Below are 16,742 nucleotides of genomic sequence, written 5' to 3'. Positions count from 1 at the left end.
AAATTATGGAGATAAAAACCTAAGGAATGAACTGACCAATTTGCTAAATTAGTATTTATATCTATGGCCTTTAAGTCCCAGCACAATAAACACAGTTTCCTTCCCTAACCTTCCCTAATATCCTACCTAAAGTCAGTCCTATAATGAAATCAGCTGTTTCTCTAGACGGATGATGCTAAGTTCCTGGCTGTTAGGATCACTTACCTCATTTACTGACTCGCTCACCAATAAATCAAAACAGCCATCTTGGTGAAGAAAATGCCAGGAACTGGGTTCAAGTCATAGGTTTACCACTTTACCATTTGCATGACTTTACCCCTCCTAGACCCAGATTTTTTTTCAGGTGTAAAATGGTAATCTGTAGTTGCTAGACCCATCTTCGGAGGTTTTATGTAAAGACCAAAATCTCATACTCTTCAGCTTTGTAAATTAGGGACTTTTATAAATATAAGTTATATTATTATTTCCCTAATATGTTTGAATATATTCAAATATAGTAAAATTTGTGTTTTTTGTACATATATATATATATATATATATATATATATACAATAAATCCAGATTTCTTTATTTTCTGTTCTTAAAAACTATGTCTTAGAGAGAAATTAAAATTTATAACCTATGAAAAAGCAGTCATCAATCTTTTTCTCCCCTGGTCCTGAAAAAAATAGGAAATAGCACCATCATGAGACATGCAGAGTGATTGCATCATTTGCTGAACTAAAAGTGTACAGTGTGAAGAAGGTGCCACTCCCCAACTCTCAACAAAACACAAATTAACAAATTTGATGCACAGAGCATATTTTTGGTATTAAATCTTATTTTATTTCATCAACCATTTCATATACATAATTAATCATTACCTGTGGTACTTATGTCAACATTTAAATTCTCCAGCAATCTATAAGAGGTACAAATAATTGTATTGTATATATTTAAGGTGTACAATGTGTTTTTGTACACACACACACACACACACACACACAACACAAAGTCTGACAATTAAGTTCGCAAACTTGTTGCAACGATGTTGCTAACCTTTTTTGATATCAGATGGATTATTCATTATGAATTTGTACCAACTGGACAGACAGTTAACCAACTTTACTATTTGGAAGTGCTGAAAAGCCTGCGTGAAAAAGACAAAAACAATCTGAACTTTTAGCCAACAATTCATAGCTCTTGCATCACAACAATGCACCAGCTCACACGTCACTGTCTATGAGGGAGATTTTAGCCAATAAACAAATAAATAATTATTGGAACACCCTCCCTACTCACCTGATCTGGCCCCCAATGACTTCTTTCTTTACCTGAAGATAAAGAAAATATTGAAAAGAAGACATTTTGATGACATTCAGGATATCAAGGGTAATACAAAGACAGCTCTGATGGCCATTCCAGAAAAAGAGTTCCAAAATTGCTTTGAAGGGTGGACTAGGTTCTGGCATCAATGCATAGCTTCCCAAGGGGAGTATTTCGAAGGTGACCATAGTGATATTCAGCAAAGAGGTATATAGAACTTTTTCTAGGATGAGTTCACGGATGTAATTGTCAGACCTCATATATGCAATGATATATCATGAGTATATGACATATTCTTTATCCATTTACCTATCAATGGACACTTAGGTTGTTTCTATACCTTGGTATTGTAAATAATGGTGCAGAAACATGGAGGTGCAGATATCTGCTTGAGATACTAGTTTTATTTCTGTGGAAATTGTTTTGGAATTACAGAAGTGGAATTGCTGAATCATACGATAGTTCTGTTACGTTGGTGCAAAAGTAATTGCGATTTAAAAGGTTAAAATAATTGCAAAAACCACAGTTACCTATGCGCCAACCTAATATTTTAATTTTTTTGTGGAATCTCCATACTGCTATCCATAGCTGCTACACAATTTTACATTCCCACCAACAGTGTATAAGGGTTCCCTTGTCTCCACATCCTCACTAACACTTGTTATCTTTCCTTTTTTTGATAATAACCATTCTGACAGGTGTGAGGGGGTATCTTAGTGTAGTTTTGATTTGCTTTTCCCTGATGATTAGTTATGTTGTGCACCTTTTCATGTACCTGTTGGCAATTTGGATGTCTCCTTTTGAGAAATATCTATTTAGGTCCTTAGCCAATTTTTTAATCAGGTTATTATTATTATTATTATTATTATTATTTTGCTATAAAGTTGTTTGAGTTACTTATGTATCTTGGATATTAACCCCTTGTTTGATAAATGGTTTGCAAATATTTTCTCCTATTCTGTAGTTTTTTGCTTTTTTTTCCTTTGCCTTGCAGAATCTTTTTAGTTTGATGCAATCTCATTTGTCCATATTTGGTTTTGTTGCTTGTGCTTTTGGGGTTATATCCAAAAAATCATTGCCTAGACCAATGTCAAGAAGCTTTTCTCTGAGTTTTCTTCTAGTAGTTTTCCAGTTTCTGGTATTACAGTTTAGTCTTTAATACATTTTGAATTTGTTTTTGTAGATGGTGTTAGATAAGGGTTCAGTTTCATTCTTCTGTGTGTGGTTATCTAGTTTTCCCAACACCATTTATTAAAGAGACTATCCTTTCTCCATTGTGTGTTCTTGGTAGCCTTGTCAAAAATCAGTTGACCATAGATGTGTGACTTTATTTCTGGTCTCTCAATTCTGTTCTACTGGTTGTGTATCTGTTTTTATGCCAGTATCATACTGTATGCTTCCTCTAGGAAGCATATTGTTGGTTCTTGTTTTTTTGTTTTTTGGGTTTTTTTTAATCCCTTTAGTCACTCTATGTTTTCTGACTGGAGAATTTAACCATTTACATTTAAAATAAAGGTAAGGACTTACCGTTGCCGTTGCTTTAATTATTTTCTGAGTGTTTTGTAGTGCTTTGTTTTTTGGGTTTTTTGTGTGTGTGTGTGCCTCTCCTCCTCTGTTGCTGTCTTCCTTTGTGATTTGATGATACTTTGTAGTGGTTTGTTTCACTCATTATTCTTTATCTTTTCTGTAATTACTAGAGGTTTTTTCTGTGGCTTCCACTGGGCTTACATAAAACATAGCTTTAGCATCCTGTATTAAGCTGATAATAACTTCAATAGAATACAAAAATTCCACACTTTTATTCCCATTTTACATTATCGATATCATAATTTGCATCTTTTTATAATGTATACCCATTAACAAATTATTGTATCTATATTTAATTTAATACTTTTGTCTTTTAACCTTTTTACTAGAGTATCAGTGATTTGCACACCACCACTGTAATTTTAGTGTATTCTGAATTTGACTGTATACTTATATTTACCAGTGAGTTTATACTTCCATATGTTTTCGTGTTCATTAGTATTATTTTTATTTCAATTTGAAGAACTCCCTTTAACATTTCTTATAGGGCAGATCTAGTGTTGCTAAACTTCCTCTGCTTTTGTTTGTCTGATAAAGTCTTTATCTTTCCTTCATTTCTGAGACGGCTTTGCTGGATATAGTATCTTTGATCCACAGTTGTTGTTTTTTTCTTTTACAGAGCATAATTATCAAAATACAGTAATCTACTCCTTCTCTTTAGTGTCTTCCACTTTCCACCCTACCTCTGTGTAATTTCAGTTTTACAAAATAGAGTTGATTCCTTTGTGAAAAATGACAAGAATTTCCAGTGTTAGCATAGGAGAGAGAGTAATATCATCAGTGGATATTTCTGAGAGCACTCCTTTTTACATCTTGGTTTTCCAACACATTTATAAAACAAATGTGTCCATTTCTTTTTTCTTTTCTTTTTTTTTTTTCTGTTTTCTGATAGAAACTTAAGTGGGTTTTGAGCCAGATTAGGGGGTGATTAAGTTAAATGCTTTCAAGAGTATATGCAATCTATTAATTGAATATTAATTAATGACCTGTTAATTAATTGGCCATCAAACATTACTGGAATTGCAATGAGATGGGGAAGAATACAGTTATCAGAAATTCTCTAGGTGTGGTTGAATGGAATTCTCCTTTATTGCATTTGAACTGGAAGGAAGAGATTGGGCTGAGGGACATAAAAATGGACCCCAAACTACCTTGTAAGGATGCTGTGATCTTAATTGTGTGAATAAGCTGGTTGTATTCATTTCCTAATGTTACTGCAACAAATTATTGTAAAACTTAATGGCTTAAAACAACATAAATGTATTATCTTACAGTTTTGAAGGTCTGAAGTCTTAGATGGGTTTCACTGGGCTAAAATCAATGTATCAGCAGGATTTCATTCCTTCTGGGGTCTTTTGGAAAGAATCCCTTTCCTTTACCTTTCCAGTTTCTAGAGTCTACCTGCATTTGTCTGTTGTCTCTTTATCACATCACGCTAACCTCTGCTTCCATCATCACATTTCCTTCTCTCACTATGATCTTCCTCTCTCCATTTTATAAGGACCCTTGTGATTACATCCAGCCTAACCGTATAGTCCAGGATAATATCCCCATTGAAAAATCCCTAATTTAATTACATCCGCAAAGTAGCTTTATCCATGAAAGTTAACATAGTCACAGGATTCAGGGATTGGGAAGTGGACATCCTTGTGAGAACCATGATTCTGCCTAGCACACCGGAGTGTGCTATTCTGGAGAAAAAGTTATATACATTTAAATGTGGATCCATCATTTGTTAACTATAAGATTTCAAGTACGTTGCTCAAGTTAAGCTTTTACTTCCAAAGCTATAAAATTGTGACATAGTTGAACATAATTACCTCATAGGGTGGCTGTGGGAAAGAAATAGGCAACATACATGAGTCTGGTAGATAATGTTTGACATAGTGACTACATATAATTTCTAGACTAGTATTTCTAAGATTTCAGTGATTAATGATACCTTTTAAAGGCAAAAAACGGTTTCTTTAGTATTGATAAAATGTCTAAATTACATTGTTATTTAAATATGTGCATCATAAAACTAGATAAACTCATTTTGTTTATAGCTCTTGTACAAATATACAAAGCAAATTTATAAATTAAATAAGCAATATGAAAAGTTTATATAATTCAGTTATTGATACTAATTTAATTTGGAAGCTAATGCTATTTTGATAGAAATAAATCGCTGCTTGTAACCTGAATTGCATACTTGCTACTGTGCATTGGACCTTTTCAGTAAGGCGTTCCTATTTTCTTTAGTTTTGTGATGCCTGAAAATTCCCACCATCTTCCAATATTTAAACTATTTGGAAACCTTTATTAATAGTATGGGAGACCATATTATCATTTGGGTTTCACATGGTCAGGACTGATTATAAACATAAAAACAAACAGAAGTGCTTAGTTCAAATGGCAGTGTTAAAACTCTGAGAGCGTCTTAAACTACACTTTGCAGTATAGTAGCTGCTAGCTACATGTGAATATTTAAATTGTAATTTAAATCGTTTTAATAAAAATCTCAATTCATCAGCCACACTAGTCCCATTTCAATACTTAATAGCCACACATTTCTAGTGGCTGCCATATTGGACAGCATAAAATCAAACATTTTCATCATAGAAAGTTGTTGGACAGCACTGATTTAGAATATACTTATATTCATCTTTTTATATTATAGTTAAAATAAAAACCTCAATATTTAAAAATTTTATAGAGAACTCTGTGTGTACTGATAGAAGACATTCATGAAACTTCAGGGATTAAAAGCCACAATGGTAGACAGTAAGAGGCACAACAGTAGATGATAGGCCATGAATAAAATAATTATTCCTATCTTTTTCATTGCTTTTCCCCTAGTTTTAGTGCTTAATAAGTATTTGTTGAAAGGTTGAATCACTGATTTAAAAAGAAAGCTGTCTATATAACTTATGTTATAAAACTAAGAAGTTTTGTGATGGGGCAAACATACTAGGGATAGAAGATTGGACATATACCTTTTGTTTAGCAAACATTATATTGATATATTTAAAATAAATACTTTTCACATAGCTCATTATTTTAGCACTGTTTATTATAAATACACGTAAATGCTAAACTTGGAGTTAGAAAGTCTTTCCTTTTGTGTAGCTGAGTTAACTTCTCCAAACTCCACTCTTACTTGTGACATTGTACCTCACATTATTGTTCAAAGGGACTATACAAGAAATCACTGTGTAAATTTGAAAGCAAGTCAAATTTTAATTATTGGTATGCTATGACTAATGAGCATCAATTATTAGGTTAAGTTTATTTTTATTTACTATTCTTACTGAATGGGCACTGTCACAATAACAAACTTCATGGACTCTAGGTCAGTATCAAGGGTTCCAAACAGGTTTATTTACACTGATGTCTTTATGTATCTTCTATCCTCACTGAATCAATGTTTCTGCAAAGTTATATACAAACTGGAATTGTATCAATTTAATCCGTCTCTACTTAAACCAGGGTAGCTGCAATATAAAGGGGTCAAACCATTTTTGTTGTAGTAGATTTAATTTTACACAATGAAATCATTAAGTAATTTGAAAAATTATCCCCATATTGTTTGTTGTAAATTCATGATTTTTTAAAAGCTTTTATTCCTAAGACTATATTGACAACAGTCTAAACATTTCACGTGTTATTTTATCACAAGCCTTATATGCTGGCATTTAAAAATCCTCCTGAAGTAGAAACAAGTCTGATAGATGACTGATGTCTTTGCTGGAAAAATGAAATAAGCTTATCAATGATTAAATAGATGCATGTATCCTACTTCATGGAAAATAAGGTATTTCATTACTTGACTCTTTGATTTATAAAATTTACAGATTTTATTGGAAGTCCTATGAATGTGCTTGGTGAAATATAATGGAATATGTATGTTTCCCTTGAGAATACTCTAATATAATATATTAGTATTTCTCTGAATTTGAAGGGAACAGCCTAAAACTGTGTGCTATCAAAATGCAAATGTAACATCATATTGCCAGGAACCTACTCTCTCCAGCAGGAAATATAGAGCACAATAATTTAATTCATGCTGGAAAATTATGTTTTTCCATTAGCATTTTTCCATTAGCACAGATTTACATTCAAAAAAGAATAAAGTGTTGACTTAGAAGTAATCTCAGTCCTCATCCTTTAAAAGATTCAACTTTTCTTCTTTAGGATGCAAGCATTTCTAAAAAGCATATAAGAAATAGCTATATTTCTCTTATTCACATCAGCCTCAGCCAGACACAGGTTTGTGGGAATTACCTTGAAAGATCAGTAAGGCAAGCGTAGACAATAAAACATGGAGTGTATAAATTTCGAGAAGCAATGACTCAAAAAGCTGGTATGTCTCACTTATCTTAGCATCTGAAGTAATGTAGATGTCCTTGCACAAAGTGATACATTAAAGCAAATGACTGGCTGTATATTTATATTTCTCTACTCTATACTTGTCTTCTGAAAATGGAATTTGAATGAACTTCATCAAACCTTTCATGTTTTCATACCTCCTTACTTTGTCACATGCCACTATCTCCAAATGGAATGCTCTCCCTCTTCTCTCACTCTTTTTTTTTTTTTTTTTTTTTCTTGACATCTAGTTAAATGATATTGTTCTTTATTTTAAGCCTGAGCATCTTTGGGAAGCTTTCTCTACCACTAGAAATAAATGACTCCGGTTTATGAGTATTTTTCATGTGCATCAACTTTCTCTAAAATACGTCAAATAAATGTTTTTTTTAATCTTTTATAGTTAATATATCTGAATGGGCACATTGATTGATATCAATACATCAATCAACTAATTTATTGAATGACTATGTATCAAAGATTCACATGAAACTCTCTCTCTCTCTCTTTTTTCTTTTTTTTTTTTTTTGCTTTTAACCAAATGCAGCAAGTGGACTTCCTAGAGCAATAAACAGTTAAATCTTGGACTCAGTGTTTTATACTTCATTGATTTAGAAAGCAAATATTGTGATGTTTCAGAATTTTCTTTATTAGCAAGTCAATCCAAAACTTAGGAAAAATTTTAAAAAGACCAAAATGCTGTTATATGGTCTCCTTATAATAATAGTAATTGGTCCAGTTTGGACTGACAAGTTATTTTAGGCTTGGAACAACTTATAGCATCTAGAAAAGTCTTCTAAGACATAAATAACAATGTCATGCTACTATTCTACTATTCTTCAAAATATCATGTGTGAAATAATTAACATACTACCTGCTTGTAATACTGAAAAAGAGAAAATGGTAGTAGTGCTAAGGCAACTGATTTTATATCACCTTTAACGTTTGGGTGTAAATAACTCATTATATACACATAGTATTTAAAGTTGCTAGGAGAGAAAGGCAGTCATTTGGACTAAGCTATTAGTGCTTCCATTTTCACTATGTGCTTTCAGATTTATCTTTACACATTAATGATATTAGTATCTCCCAAAGCAGAGATTTAATTATACTTTCCAAAGAAGTCAATAAATTTGTGAGTATGCTTAAAAGTGTCATAAATAATTAAAGCTAAAATTTATTCAAAGAAATGAATGAAGTAAATTTCTGTTGCTGTGATCTTGATTTAGTCACATGGAATTTTTTAATCACTCATTTTCTAATCAAAAAAATATTATAACCTTTGATGGAGTATCCCTGGATTCTAGTTTATTTCCTTGTTTTAATAAGACAGCATACATTTTTCATGAAATGTTTTTTTTAAATGGCATTGAAATCAACAGATATTTATTAAATATTTACTGAGAGAATGTCAAGCACAAGACTCATTACTCAAGCTTCACCAAACTCTATTTTCTGGACTGAATTAGTTACAGTTTCTTGGGCAAATGACTTCGTGATATTTCCTAGGACCCAGTCTATTCCCATCTCCCCAAATAGTCCATGATAACTTTATTTATTTATTTTTTTGACTGGGTACAATGTACTTTATTGATGGTATATGATAAGGTAGGGCTCCCTAAGTCCCTCCCCTTCTTCCCCAGGGTCTGGGATGGAAACTGAGTCAAGGATGAAAAATTCTTAGTGTGGTGGGAGATCAAGTTGGGGCAAAGACTCCCCAGCAGTTGAAGGCCTCTCTCTCTTCCTCCCTTGCTTTTGCTGGGGCAGGTGGTTCAGGAGGCTCTTATTCCTTGGAGGCCACGTGGACCATGAGGTCCTTAACCCTGTTCTGGCAGACGAATTCACTGTCATGCCAGAAAATGAGTTTGAAAAAGTGGTCATTAAGGGCAATGCCAGCCCTAGCATTGAAGGGCTTTTAGGTGGCCCTCCAATGCCTGCTTTACCACCTTTTTGATGTCATTATATTTGGCAGCTTTCTCCAGACAGCAGATCAGATCCATGACTGACACATTGAGGGTGGGGACACAGAGGGTCACCCCAGTGAGCTTCCTATTCAGCTCAGGGATGATCTTGCTCACAGCCTTGGCAGCACCAGTAGAAGCAGCGATGGTGTTCTGGGCAGCCCCATGGCTATCATGCCACAGCTTCCCAGAGGGGTCACCACAGTCTTCTGGGTGGCAGTAATGGCATGGACTGTGGTCATGAGTTCCTCCACAATGCAAAAGTTATCACAGATGACCTTGACCAAGATGGCCAAACAGTTAGTAGTGTAGGAGGCATTGCTGACAGTCTTAAGGGAGTTGTCATTCTTCTCATGGTTCACATCCATCAGAAACTTGGGGGTATGGGGGCAACTGCAAAAGGGGCAGAGATGATGACCCTTTTGCTTCTACCCTTCAAGTGAGCCCCAGCCTTCTCCAAGATAGTGAGCACACCAGTGGGCTCATCAACATATTCAACACCAGCGTCACCTCATTTGATGATGGTGGGCCCTTCTCCTGGAAGATGGAGGTGGGCTTTCCAGTGATGACAGGCTTCTAATTCTCAGCCTCAACTGTGCCACCAAACTTGCCATGAGTGGAATCATACTGGAACATGTAGATCATGAAGTTAAGGTCAATGAAGTGGTCATTGATAGCAACAATTATCCACTTTGCCAGAATGAAAAGCAGTCCTGGTGACCAGGTGCCTAGTGCAGCCAAATATATTTACTCCAACCTTCACCAGCATGTCTCAGGGACTTGGCTTGCACTGCACAAGAAGATGCAGCTGCCTGTTGAACAGGGAGGAGCAGAGAGCCCAAATGACTTGAACTACTTACCTCCTTCCCAAACAAATGTAAGTGATATTATATCCTATGACATCTCTCCACTCTCTTTTATTTATTCACTCATCCATTTATTCACTCATTCAATAATTATTGAGGACTATTGTGTGTTTCACACTGTGTAAAGCATAAAGCATGTTACTGGCTATCTAGTGTTTACATAACAATTAATTTTTCACTGATCACTTTAGCAACATGCTAAATGCACTATATTAGGTACCTTCACAGCAGTAACAACTTCAAACACCAATTATTTCTCATTAATGTTACATGTAGACAGCTGTGGCTTGGCCGCTGTGACTCTATGTGGTTTCCCATTCCAGAACCCAGGCTTAAGAAACACTCCCTTTTCAAGTCCTGAAATTCTCATGGCAGAAGGAAAAGAGCAGGACCTAAATGAGCAGTGGCTTTGAATGCTTCTATTTGAATGTGATATACTCATACAGTTGATTCTCATTATTCAGGTAGTTATGTTCTCCATAGTCATCGCAAACACTGAATTAGCAAATATTGAATTATTTTTCCAAGGGAAACTGCAAGCCTTTTGTCACAACACTTGTGTCAACCAAATGCCATTTGAGTGATATAGGTTTGTTTAGCAAAATCCTTGTAAAATAAGCCTCACCATCTTTGAAAACCAGCTCTTCCACATAACCTTCTCCTGCATAACACTTAACCAGTATTTAAAAAACAAAAAAATTCTTGCACATCCTCCTGACCTGCAGAACCTGCTTCACCTGCAAGTTTATTTTTATGCTATATCAGCTTTTGAAACATGAGCTGGACAGCACCAGCTGGGAAGGGTTTAGCATTTTCCCAACGCTGGTTAATGTGCTCTTTAGCAGGTATGTAGTCCTCAATGGAGGTTATTCTCACAGATAAATGAGCCAGGAAGAGGTCTTCAAAATCCCTATTCTTTACAGGCAATAGCCCTCTCTTCCTCAGTAAAAAAATATCCAGAGATTTAGTGACCTAGAGAAGCTTCTCTGATGCAGAAGTGTAGTTGAAGCTTTAACGAATTGATGAATTATTGGTGCCCTTAAACTATCTCCCATTAGATCCACTACACTAAGGTAGCACAGTTACAGAGGTCTGACTGGGATACAGGGAGGTATATATGTGTTTACGTTATCCCAGGTTATAAATAGTAGCTAATTTTAGTTGCTATAATACCAAGATATGTAGGCTTTCGAATGCTGCACTGAATCTATTTATTATTAAAATATCTTCTATAATTTTTTTTGACATCTTAATACAAGCTAATAGTAAGTTGGAAACTATTAGGTTTATCAATGATTGCTTATACCAGGGATTGGCAAACTATAATCCATTAGGCAAGTCCTGTCTACCACTCATTTTTGTAAATAATTTTTTATTGGAAAACAGCCATGTTTTTTTGCTTATGTATTGTCTATAACTCCTTTCATACTACAACAGCAGAGTTATGTAGTTGCAACGGAGTCCATACGACCCACAACGCTGAAATTATTTACTATCTATATCTTTCCAGAAAAAGTATGTCAACCTTGGCCTTATACTTATGAAAGACATATCTCTCTCTCACACACACACACACACACACACAAAGACAGTTCATAGTGAAATTCTAACCAGGTTGGAAAACTAATACCCTTCCACAGAAATTTTCATATTTCCAGAGCTTCTTGCTTAGGTCAGTGGCATTGAATGTAAGCTGGTTACAAAGCTATGCAAGCAGTTAGTGCAAACAATTGGTGCAAATGTATTTGTGGTAAATGAACATTCTACATTAAGGAAACCATAGCTATTTTAGTAAAACTGTTATTTTTATATCAGATTGAGAAATAATGTTTATGAATAGGTTAAATTAAATAAAAATATTTTCATCAACCACTTAGCATATTAATTATCTTTGATTCAACCATTCAAGTTTGGCCAATTAGATCATGAAGAGACTGACAGATTTGCTCTTATGCTCATGAAGAATTATGTGTAGAACTGTACATGTAAAAGAAGTGAATTTTATTGTGTATAAATTATATCTCAATAAAACCAATTTATTTTTTAAAAAGAGTCTATCTGTATAGGCATTCTAAGTTCTAGTAATTAACATAAGTTTTATGAAGCAGTTTTTGATTGCCAGCATTATGCTCTTTAAGTTGACTGAATAGTTGGGACTGGATAACAGGACCCACTTGTGGGGACAGAGCCAGGAGTGCAGTTTCCAGGCTCTCAGCCTCACATGGAAAGGTCTGGCTCGGGTAGTAAATGGCCATCAACTGTGATTGGATGGCCATCAGCTGTGGCTAGTTGGCCGTCAACTGTAACCAGTGAGCCATTGGCCACTAATATAACTGCCGTGGCTACGCTAGCAGAGGATGGTGGCTGGCAAGTACGGATTGCAGTTAGCAAGTGAGGTTGGCAGGCAGAGAAGCAGAGGGTGGATTGCGGATCGTGTGGGTCCTACATCCTGTGTCCCCAACCCAGCTGCCAGAGAGAATATAGGGGTATGAACCCCCTATCCATGGCTCCGTGGGTGTTCCTTTTCAGCCTCACCATATCCTGTGTTCTTATGTGGGGAGGGGGAGCTGAGACCCTGCATGACACACTGCATTAGAGGTCCAGAAATAATAATGCAGTTTCTCTCTCCACTTCAAAAAATACAAAAACAAAAAATAACAACAACAAAAACCCCAATTCTGCTTCAAGAGCTGATTACAAGGCTTGCCAATTGTACTAAAAAATACTACACATCCACTTGAGAATGAGACGTGCCTGAGAGCACTGGCCAGGGTACCTATCAAACAGCAGAGAGGAGGAACTAATTCGACCTACAAACAGACTTTATGGCTGCTTCTTCCTCATTAGAGCTAACAGATATCCATTTTCTGAGGCATTGGGACAGGTTTTGCTTTTATGCAAAGGACCATGTGAAAATGAGCTTGCAGTGGTAGAGAACTAGAACCCTCACCGGCCTCTCCCTCCAGTTGCAGAGTACCCATATTCATGAGTGAAAAATATTCTGCCACTCACCAAAAGGCCAAATTAGTTTAGGCTAGCTTGATAAATAATCTTTCATTCACAGAGCACTGAGTTCTCAAAAATAAAAGAAAGAGAAAATTTTAGATCGAGTGTTGAACATTATATTCATGATGTTAGCCAAATGGAAGCAGTATGCCTGTGTATTTATTAAATTTCTTAAGTTACCAAGTTAAAAATAAAGTCACCTTATGCATCTTCTGAATATAGTACATAGGTTTTTGGTTTTTGAGTTAAATTTGCTTTTATCACAAGGCAATAGAGTTTCTCAAATTACATATGGTAAAGGACCAATTCTTTTTTTAAAAAAAATCCAAACCATTATGGATTAATAATTTTATAAAATATAATAAAAATGAATTACTAGAAAAGAAAAATGAAAGGAAAAACATAAAATTTAAGCCCAGTTTGTCTCAGTACTAAACTCCACAGACATAAAATTACTCTATCGTATCACCATAAAAATTTCTGAAAGCTTATTTTAATTTCTGTAGTTATCTGGTTATAAACAAATCATATGGCGTTCTGGATGGGCACCAGCAGTCAATAGACCACATTTTTTATTTAATACATATAGTATAAAGTGTTTTTCAAAATAAAAGAAATTATAGTTTTTTCTTAAAAATGGGCTCAACCTTTACCAATCTTTGATTCCTGATTCCCTAATTTAACAATTTTCAATTCTTCAAGCTGTTCTTTCTGACATTTATCTCAATAAGTTGAAATAATATGCTTATATTATAATTTCTTGATTTTTTTCAATATTATACATTCTCAAATGACTCCATATGATGAAATATAAAGATAAAGTTTTTTGCATCACCCACTTATAATACATTATTCTTCCCACATCCTCCAAGTGGAGGTCTATCAGAATATTTATTTAAATTTAAGGAATTGTTTAAGTATAAGACCCTGACTAATGCACTAAAAAGAAAAGAGGAATGACCAATAACCAATGTCAGAAACAAAAAGGGTAACTGAAATACTTTGTATGGTAAAAATTTCAATTCTTCCCCCCCCAAATAATTGTATACATTCAATACAATACTAATTAAAATAGTAACTGGCTTTCTTGTGAAAATTAATAAAATATAAATGAATATGCAGTATCCAAGAATATTCAAGATACTTTCAAAGAAGAAGAATATAATGGAAAGATATGCTCTACCACTTACCAAATTTATTTTACAGATACAGTAAAAACAGTGCGATGTCGTAACAAGGACAGAAAAATACAGCAATGGAATTAGAAACAGATATGGACCCTTGATTTCTTGCAAATATGGACCCTTTATTTCTTGATCTGACATAAGGGTTACTGCAGAGAAGTGTCAATAAAATGGTCTTTAAAAAATATTGCTAGGACAATTGTTTATTTTTATGAAAAACAATTAACTAAATTTATATATCACATGATGTACTAGAATTCATTGGAGGTAGATTGTGGATCTAAATTTGAAGGGAAACTATGAGATTCCATAAAATACTATAGAAAAGTATCTTCCTGACAGAGTATATGGAAACCTCATAAACAGAATTTACAATAAAGACTGATAAATCTGAATCCATCAATTTAGAACTGTTCACAATTTTTTTCCACAAGTCACAGGAATGGGAAAAGACATTTTCAAAACGTGCAAACAGCAAAAGGTTCATATCAGGAATATAGTAAGAACTTCTATAAATCAAGAAATATAAGACAGACAGCTTAATGGGAAAAAAATGGAAATTGACTTGAATAAAATCTTCATAAATTAGAATATTCAAATGACCAAAAAACATATGGAAACACACTTACCTTCATTGGTCATCAGGTATATACAAATTAAAGCTACAATAAGATACCATTACATATGCATCAGAGTGGATAAAATAAAAAACTGATAATACCAAGTATGACAAAAATATGAAATAAGAAATGCACTGATACACTGCTTAAAGAACTGTAAATTGTGACACCTACTTTGGAAAACCCTTTTCAATATTTAAACTAGAAAATGCAAAGATTCATGAGAAAGCAATTACTGTCCTAGGTATATACTCTATAGAAATGCGTGCTTAGGTTGTATAGCCAAGATACATACACACATAGATACACACACACTCAGGTGCACCATAGACATTAAATTCTAGCAGAGGTCTGCGTTTACCTTGTACTAAGTGTTGGACCATGAATGCAGAAGGTTTTTCTCTCAGTGTACTTACTCCACGCTCAACTTTCAGCATTCCTTGCCAGCCTGCACCTCAGAGGCTTCTCTCTCCATGCTTTTGCCCCATTACAGAAGGACGTTGCTTGCCACTCAGTGCCAGGCTCAGAGTGGGAGGTGAGAAGGTAGTTTCAGTGCTCCTGGTCCATCTTGTGTTAAGAAGGCCCTTAGAGGTGGGCTTTCACATTCTTTCAGTTCCTCCCGCTATAGTAGTCAAACCCTGCCTTGTGTTTATGGCAGCTCTAGAGTGAGGAAGAGTTTCCTGCCTCTTCTCTAGTGGCAGCAGACCTCTGCTTTGAACTGGTCCAGGACACTAGGTCTAAAAGCCTTCTTGCCCCTCTATCAAGGACAGAAGGTTTTTACTTTTCTCCCTCCCCCAGAATCAATGGGCCTTTGCTTGGGTCTTGGGGTGGAAACATCATCACACCTTTCCCAGATGACTAAGGCTTTCACATTATTTGATTGAAGGGTCCAGAAATGTGTGCCATGTTTTTCTGTTTGCCCCTCCCCTCTCCCACGCCCAGTGTCAGCCAATCAGCTTCTGCAAACCTGCATCTCTGTCAGGCTCTTTCTAGTCTCTCACCTGCCCCCAACATTTCTTGCATGATGATATGACTATTATAAGACATCTTCAGTACAAAAAGTAATAGTAATTAATTATTATGTTAGTATTGAAAATAATGAACTTTTATTATAAAACTACAAACACAGACATCCTGAGTGGCAGTCTTGTTAAGCAGATATTTGAGTGCTGATCAATAAACAGGGCTAAAATAAACCTGAAATCAATTTAGGAGAGGTTGACAAAGTTAACCTGCTGAAGTTGTCAGCACCCTCTAGTGGAAATAAGTTTTTGAAAAACCACTTCCTGAGTAACGCAGCTCTATCGCAAATATTTTAGCACAGATGCATTATCTATCAGTCATCAAAACTTGGCTGTTACAGAAACTGCAATTAGGAGACGGTAATAAACAATGTAGTATTCCACTTTGTTGTATTAAATACTTGTAAATCCTTCAGTATCGTTTGTAGTCTCATTCAGAAAAGCAATACAAAACAAAACAAGGACAGAAGGAAACCTGAAAGGAAAACGGGCCACAGAACAGGAACTACCCCTACAATGTCTCTCCTTTGCCTGATGAAAATAAAATCTAAATGAGGGTTTTTGCATTGAAATGTTATTAATGCAAATTCAAATGATCTCTGTTCTCACTAAATTAGCACCAGAGAAGTAATTAAGGAGTAATATAGTGAATGTATGCTCAACTTTCAACTGGTGCAGGGCCCCAAGTCATCAATCCAGGGGTGTCCTATGTCTTCCTTTTGCCTCTTACACCGAAAGGAAATTGAGCAAACCGAAACCCTCTTCAATATTTCACATTCACTTGGAAAAGCGTCTCTTAGGTAATAACAATTGCATCATAAATCTCAGTCCAAACTCTGAA

At 35.0% G+C, this 16,742-nt stretch overlaps 1 protein-coding gene and 1 pseudogene across 1 annotated transcript in view; one reads left to right on the top strand and one right to left on the bottom strand.

Moving 5' to 3' along the window:
- LOC109449859 (ALG10 alpha-1,2-glucosyltransferase) overlaps positions 1-16,742 on the top strand; it is a 285,010-nt gene that overhangs the window by 250,310 nt on the left and 17,958 nt on the right. The gene's annotated exons all lie outside the window — the stretch shown is intronic.
- Positions 8,779-10,268, bottom strand: LOC109449864 (glyceraldehyde-3-phosphate dehydrogenase; annotated as a pseudogene).

This window comes from Rhinolophus sinicus, linkage group LG02, assembly GCF_036562045.2.
Source record: "Rhinolophus sinicus isolate RSC01 linkage group LG02, ASM3656204v1, whole genome shotgun sequence".
NCBI lineage: Eukaryota > Metazoa > Chordata > Mammalia > Chiroptera > Rhinolophidae > Rhinolophus > Rhinolophus sinicus.
Note: the sequence above shows the minus strand (reverse complement) of the source record. Positions and strands in the feature narration are given on the sequence as shown.